This window comes from Lactuca virosa, chromosome 6 (genome assembly GCF_052849685.1).
Source record: "Lactuca virosa cultivar CGN04683 chromosome 6, Lactuca_virosa_CGN04683_v6, whole genome shotgun sequence".
NCBI classification, from domain to species: domain Eukaryota; kingdom Viridiplantae; phylum Streptophyta; class Magnoliopsida; order Asterales; family Asteraceae; genus Lactuca; species Lactuca virosa.
In genome coordinates this window covers 120,353,107-120,361,619 of record NC_136431.1, presented here as the reverse complement: position 1 = coordinate 120,361,619, position 8,513 = coordinate 120,353,107, and positions in this window count along the sequence as shown.

The window sequence follows — 8,513 nt, the reverse complement described above, 5'->3', positions numbered from 1 at the left end:
TAGACATCTATAATGGGTGAAATTCAAGTTTAGTTGATTTAAAGTCCTTAATATAACACCCAATATGAAATATTAAGGCTAGGATCCAACAACCTATTTATAACTGGAAAAGGGATGTCGTAATCCAAGCTATAAAATAGTTGAAGGTAGGTAAATGATGATTTACTAATTTCCACCATGAAAACGAAATATAATTAAGTTTTAATTGGATTTGAAACTCCTAGATCTTTTGAGATACATTGAACTTTCAATGGCATGTTTGAATCTCGATTGTGCCCTCTCAAGTTTGTGACTGGGATGCCGAGGATCACAAACAAGGTGTGAATAACCATGAAAATTGACTTGGTACCCTCAACTTTATCACCTAATTGATGTGCCGGTTAACCACACCCGCTCCACCAATCTATGATAAACTTAAGTTACCCTTCGCTACACATTATCAGTCCCATGTTAGTGTGCCGGTTAACCACACATGCTCCACTAACGACTTAACAAAGGTGCAAAGTGTAATTTCATGGGTTAGCACCATTTCACATTTTCCTAAGTAACTAAGATTGGGAATTTATAAGTGTTTAGTTACTTAGTATTTATCATTATACTTTTAATGAAGGGAGAATTATAGTCCTTATCCTACCCGTTCGGCTAACTACCCTCCACCAGTCAAGGAAGCGGTGGGTGAGAGTGGACACCCATTAAACTGCCATTTTATAGGCAGTAACCTTATACCCCCCTTATAGACCGGCTTCGTGAATGAGGCCTACTAACGGTAAGATTGACTTTATCTTATACATATCTATATAATTAATATTATAATAATAGTATAAGGGTTGAATTTTAACTTTTAAAACTCTAAGGTTTGATTTGGAATTAAAGCATTCATAAGGGGTAAACTTTACAAATTCCAAAACTTGAGGGCAAGTATTGAAACTATTCAAAAACTTTTTCAATTCCATAACTTATGTGTTTAAAGTAGTTTTTAATGAAAAACTCATCAAGTTCCATAACTTGAGGACAAGTTATGGAAGACTTTAAAGCATTTAAAAATGAGACTCTTCACGTTCATAACTTATGGAAATCTTATGAGTGTTTAAAAAACATAAATGTGACTTTTCATATAACTTGAGAACAAGTTACAAAAACACATTTTATGAATAACTTTTAGATCAATATGGATTGAAAACACATTATCTCATAATTTTTCCTATTAATCTTTTGTTAACTCATAAGAACAAGATAATTCAAATCATCAATCTTCAAGAAATTAGCATGAATATAAACTAATACAAATCTTGAAATTATGCAATTATCTTTGAAATTGGATTAGCATGAACATTACCACATCAAAAACAGGTTTACAAGTCCAAAAACAGCTTAGGGTAATGTTCCTAGTCCAATTCCAGCCAAAACAGTCGAAGATATGCTGTCTGGGGGTCCAACTCGTCGAGTGCATGAACCAACTCGGCGAGTTGGATGAATTTTGCCTTGGACTCGTCGAGTCCCTTTATGGACTCGGCGAGTCTGCTATTCAGATAGCAAAAAACTTCGATATTTCAGCAATTTAAGCAACTATAACAAGAAAACAAGCCTAGGCTCTGATACCACTGTCGGGTTTTGAGCATTCTAACACTCCTAAGGTGTACATGCAACCCTAAATACCTTGGATCTATGTTTTCTCTATTATACATGCAAATATCAATTTCCAAGGTATTATCCTAACTAGCATACATTCATATGTACTAGAATAACAAAACTAGATAGAATACATACCTCTTTGTTGTAGCTTGATTCCATGGAGCTTAAGAGCCTAGTGCCCCAAGTGTGACACCTCAAATGGTTCACACAACACCATGAACATCTTGGAATAACCATGAGAGAGGATACTTGACTCATAGAAATTGGCTTGCCCTCTTGTGTATGCACTAGTTCCAATTTCACCAACCAATGGGGTCTTTATATAGTGTGCACATTAAGGTTACACCATGAAACCCATGACTTTACCCATTCCTTATGCTCCATGGGTTTTAACCTCCATGGAGTATCCATGGGTCACCACATGGGTTAAACCTAACATAAGGAATCATGGATCATAAGCCCACATATATTAGAATCAATGATTTACACAATCAATCCCCATATATTTAATTAGTCTCTTTTGATCACTAAATTAATTCCAAATTAATTCTTGATCAATACTCAATAAATAATATGATTTCATATTAATATATTAGAACTTATAATATATTAATATGTCACAAGTATCTTTTTCTCACAAAAGGTCTATCCAAATGTCCCGATGCCATGCAACCCAAATGGACCATGCCGGGTTGGGTCAAGTATATACCAATTATAGTTATGGACTTAGACAATAATCCAACAGGGGACGCATGCACGTACGCGCAGCGTACAGAGGAGTACGCCCCACATATTCAATAGAGTTAGGCTTTCCATCTTTTGGGCCTCGGATTGGGCCAACATTTGGACTTGTCAGCTATTGGGCCTTAGTGGGACATCAGAAGTCAGATTCTTGGACTAAGGATGTGTTTGGGCTTAGGGAAGGCCCATTTGAGAAGTTGGGCCTAATTTAGAAAATTGGGCTGTTAGTGGGCCTTTAATGGGCCATTAGTGGACTTAGAAAGATTAGATGGAATTCGGCCTTATTTATGGTCCAAATCAGAGCAGGGGTAAAATGATCATTTTTCCCTTAGAAGGATTATCAGTTTGTCTGACTAAGTATTGTTGTATAGAGTTAGCCGGGGAGTCGTGGGAGTAGCCAGCAGAGATTCCTCACGCACGAGTCCAACATTCAGTTTGAGAGGTGAGTTTTCCTCCAGTATAAACGGGTCTAAGGCCACAATGTCGGTCCATTTAGTTGTTAGTAGTTCCGGACTACGGTTCGATGCCGGGGCGGTCCCGAGAAGAGTATATGTATGCTTGATGTCTTGGTGATTCATGTATGTTATGCGTTATGTGTTCCGGGGCAAGCCCGATGCCGGGGAAAGCCCGATGTATGTTAGTGTATTTGTTATGTGTTCTGGGGCAAGTCCGATGCATGTTAGTTTATATGTTATCTGTTATGTGTTCCGGGCTTCTGTCTGATGCCGGGGTAAGCCCGATGTATGTTATATGCTTATGTTATGTGTTTATGATATATGATATGTTGTGTGTGTGCCAGGGTAAGCCCGATGCCGGGGCAAGCCTGATGTCGGGGTGAGCCCGATGCCAGACGTGGTCTGTTGCCGGGGTGAGCCCGATGCTGGGTAAGCCGATGTCGGGTTCGTCCCGATGTAGCTGGGCGGTGTCCCAAAGTTTATGTTACATGTTACATGTTATGTGTATGGTATGTGGTAGTTTGGGGGAGCTCACTAAGCTTCATGCTTACAGTTTTCAGTTTGGTTTCAGGTACTTCAGCTAGCAAAGGGAAGGGCGCTCGGGATGATCGCATGGCACACACCACAGTTTTCTAGCCTGGGAGATTTACTATAATATTTGATATGAGATTTTGATATGTTGACAGATATTACGATATTTTGAGATACATGGTTTATGATTTTATATGATGATGATGATATTTATGGTTTTATTAATAACTTAAAAATGAAATTTTTAGACCGTAGTTTTGGGATTTTTCAAACACTCGTGTGAATCCAGCCTCAAACTAAGGGAAAAGATTTTTAAAATGATTTTCAAAATAATCAAGGAGGGTGCGATGTGTACGATCAGACGGAGCCAGTAAGTAGACCCCAAAATACTTTACTATTATTTGATATTATGATATGTTAGAAGAGCATACTAGCGATAGGCTAAGGATCTTCAGGGTTTTTGCATGATAGAATTTCCTGATTATATGATGCCTGATAGCCTAGGGTTCTTCTCTAATGGATTTGACATCATTACTGTAGTTGCTTAGTGTATGCATCATGACTATGTATAACTAAGATTTTATAGCCTGAGAATGTTTGGTCCAGCCTTATTTCCTGTTCTTGTCTGATGAAGGGCTTAGGGTAGGATCATATATTCGACATTCTATATGGTCCAGTGTTATGTATGGCTAGCATACATGAGTGCTGCAGGGTTGGTGGAAGTTTCATGGATGAGTAGTGTGGGGTCAGCCGACCAGTTTTGATATGTATATAGTTATCCTCTAGGGCGTGAGGATTGAGTGTATGGGTATGCTAGAAAGTATTGTTAGGGTGGTTATGGTGATCCAATGGGACAACTACGGGTAGGTGTGGAAGGTAGTATGAGCCTGTACTACTGAAAGCACAGGAACCGTATGCGTAACAGAGAAGTCATAACCCCTAGGGCCTTGTTGGGAGTTGGTTCCCCTGTTATGTTATGCATATTATATGATATCTACCTTGTGTATTTTCAGTATGGTGACTACGAAGCGAGTTGAGATCGGATCCAGATCAGGATCAGGAGCCGGCATGCAGATTGGGGCAGATGAGTTGGATGCCCAGATTAGGGAGATTCTTCATGATGAGGTTGTAGCCATTGTTCGGGATTAGATATCGGAGCTGTTTGGGTCTATTAAGACCACGATGATGGAGTTCTTTGATGACAGATACACAACTATTGCTGAGACTGCTGCTGCTGCAACCTCCGCAGCCGTAGCAGCTGCTGGTGTTGGACCAGGTCGGGTTTTTCAGTATTGGGACTTCGACAATATGAAGCCCCCGACTTTTGATGGGGTATAGGACCCGATCATCTCCATGAGGTGGATATCTGACGTGGAGGGATGTTTCTTCACTAGTTTATGCCCTGCTGACCGGAAGGTCAGGTGCGCTCTGAACCTTCTAAGGTCCGGAGCGAAGGATTGGTGGAGGTTCACTACCAGTTTTTATTCTGCTGAGTAGAGAGCTGCTGTGACTTGGGAGCAGTTTTATAAGATGTTTCGCTCCCGATATGTTCTGCTGGTGGAGCGTGAGAGGTTAGCGCAGGAGTATCTGGATTTGATACAGGTTCTGAGACAGTAACAGAGATCACTAAGATGTTCACGGAGAGAGCTATGTTCTGCCCTGAGTTTGCTGCATCTGAGCAAGCTCAGATGACCCTTTACTTGAGCATGCTCAAGACGGAGATCAGACAGTTTGTTTCTACACAGTGCTATGGTACATTTTTGGAAATGCAGGAGGCCGCCAGGCGGCGTGAGTTTACTTTTGACCCAATCAAAAGCTAAGGTCTAGTTACTCGAAGGATATCTTCCCATAATTCAGATTTGCCTTGTACGATCGAATAAATACACATAGAATACATACATGGGATAAAAAATTGTTATTATAAACCTCTTCCGACGACCTACCGTTGGTATATAGGTCACCTTTACCGACGACCTGTCGTTATGACAGGGTGGTGCGGTGGTCGGAAGTCGCAATAAACATCGTAGGCATTTTCAAAGAATTATAAACATGAAATCAATAACATATATCAAATTTTACATTTTCATACAAAAATTTTCCAATAAAAAAAAATTTACCTTCTCTGTGGCGGTGGGTGGTGTGATGGCCGGAAGAAGTAAGTCGGTAGTGGCCGGAAGTCGGAAGTCGACGTAATGACTGGTGTTCACCGGAAAACAACCGGTATTAGGGGAAAAATAACTGAAAAATCAAAAAACCTTACCTGGAATGGATACACTGGTGGCCGGACATCGCAATAGACGTCGTCGCAGGTGGTCAAACCCTCCGGTGACAACCCTATGGAGACACATATAAAAAAAACCCAAAATCTCAAAATCGAAACGGAAAAATAGGGAAATCGGAGAAGAAGGTGTGAACTACGTCACATGACGTCATTTACTCATTTTTAATTACAACGAACATGACATCACCATACTACTCCAAAACAAGGGTCATATAGATTTATTCATGCGTTTACTTTTGACCCAATCAAAAGCTAAGATCTAGTTACTCCAAGGATATCTTCCCATAATTCACATTTGCCTTGTACGATCGAATAAATACACATAGAATACATACATGGGATAACTTTTAAATAATACATACGGAATATATATTATACATATGTCGGCTAACATCTCCCCACAGTAGGAACAGAAGGTCACGAGCTAACGTTTATATTGGATCTGAAATCGGGAAATAGAGCCCAGGAAACTCCCTTGGTTAAAATCAGGCATATTGTAAAGACGATGGAACATGGAGAAAATGAAAACGACAGATAACTACCATTAAAGTTTTTGATAATTACAAGTATGCAATCTTTCATCTTGACCATTAAAATTTTTGATCTAACGTTCTAATTTTAGTTCTCGTGTTATCGTGAACTAAACGCGGAACGTTGTTAATGGGTAAAACAAATGCTACGTATAACTCTAAAATTCCCAATAGTATATGCTAACCGGGGTATTTTGGTTGGTAGTGGGTAATACCTCATGGAGTACAAGCCTCATTTTCGAACCTGGCCAACTAACTATGGAGTATAAAGCAACTCATGTTTATGTAACTTCTCCCAAAGTCATCACTAAGTATCATATAAAGCAACTCATGTTTATGTAACTTTTCTCAAAGTCTCAACTCACATATTCTCACCACAAGGAGACCTATAACGACGACACTTTCAGAAACTATGCTGATGATATGTCATCGTAAAAGCCCATACCGACGACTTGTCATCTGCACAAAATCATCGGTATAACCCCGTCAGTAAAAGTGGAAAATGTCGTCGGGCTAGATGTCAATGCCGACGACATGTCATCTTCTAAAGGTCGTTAGAACTGATTTCCGAGGAAAAAAAGTGTTATTATAAACCTATTCTGACGACCTATCGTCAGTATAAAGGTCACCTTTACCGACGACAAGTCGTCGGGACAGGTTGGTGTGGTGGCCGGAAGTCGCAATAGATGTTGTAGGCATTTTCAATGAATTACAAACGTGAAATCAAACAACATATATCAAATTTTACATTTTCATAGAACAATATCCAATAAAAAAATTACCTTTTCTGTGGCGGTGGGTGGTGTGATGGCCAGAAGTAGTAAGTCGGTGGTGGCCGGAAGTGGGAAGTCGACGTGGTGGCTGGTGTTCACCGGTAAACTATCGGTATTAGGGGAAAAAACTGACAAATCAAAAAACCTTACTTGGAACGGATACTGTGGTGGCCGAACGTCGCAATAGACATCATGACAGGTGGTCAAACCTCCGGTGACAATCCTATGGAGACACAAAAAAAAACCCCCCAAAATTTCAAAATCGAACTCGAAAAAGAGGGAAATCGGAGAAGAAGAAGTGAACTACAGCATACCTATGTCGTCGTCGGTGAAGACGAGTGGCCGGAGGTACTTTGGACGAAAAATCACCGATCGAGAGAAAGGGAAAAAGTTTTTGGTGCGGCGTTGCAACTGCGAGGGGTCGAACGAAGCAGATGAGTTAAAACCCTATACAGACAACATGTCGTCGGTATTGAGTTAAGTCACATGACTTCGTTTACTCTTTTCGTAAATTAAAGTAAAATAAATAAGAAATATATTTACCGATGACATGTCGTCGAGTCGACACGGAGTATCACACGGATCGCTATCATGCTATACTGACGACTTGTCGTCTGGATAGCCCACAAAAACCGAATAAATACTTTTCTTTCCTGCCTAAGGTATACCTACGACTTAATGTCTCTATATATTCTATATATTCTCAGGTCAAGTACTTTTAGTGAACTCTACACCGACGACATGTCGTCGGATACAATACCGATTTCGTGTACATAGGCCTTATTTCTTGTAGTGTCTGGAATGCAGGAGCACTCATTTTAACTTAGAACGAACATGACATCGCCATATTAGTGCAGAACCAGGGTCATATAGATTTCCTCGATTCATATAGATTTCCTCATGCGTTTACTTTTGACCCAATCAAAAGCTAAGGTCTAGTTACTCGAAGAATATCTTCCCATAATTCACATTTGCCTTGTACGATCGAATAAATACACATAGTATACATATATGGTATAACTTATAAATAATACGTACAAAATATATATTATACATATCTTGGCTAACATCTCCCCATAGTAGGAACGGAAGGTCACGAGCTAACGTTTATATTGGATCTGAAATCGGGAAATAGAGCTGAGTAAACTCCCTTGGTTAAAATATAGGCATATTGTAAAGACGATGGAACATGGAGAAAATGAAAACGACAGATAACCACCATTCAATTTTTTGATAATTACAAGTATGCCATCTTTCATCTAGACCATTAAAATTTTTGATCTAACGTTCTACTTTTAGCTCTCGGGTTATCGGGAACTAAAAGCGGAACGTTGTTAGTGGGTAAAACAAAATATACGTACAACTCTAAAATTCCCAATATTATATGCTAACTTGGGTATTTTGGTTGGTAGTGGGTAATACCTCATGGAGTAGAAGCCTCATGTTTGAACCTGGGCAACTAACTATGGAGTATACTAACATACTAACCAAAATACATATAGGAGTAGAAGCCTCATGTTTGAACCCGGGTTCGAAGATCAAGGAGATTCTAACAAGGAGTATACTAACA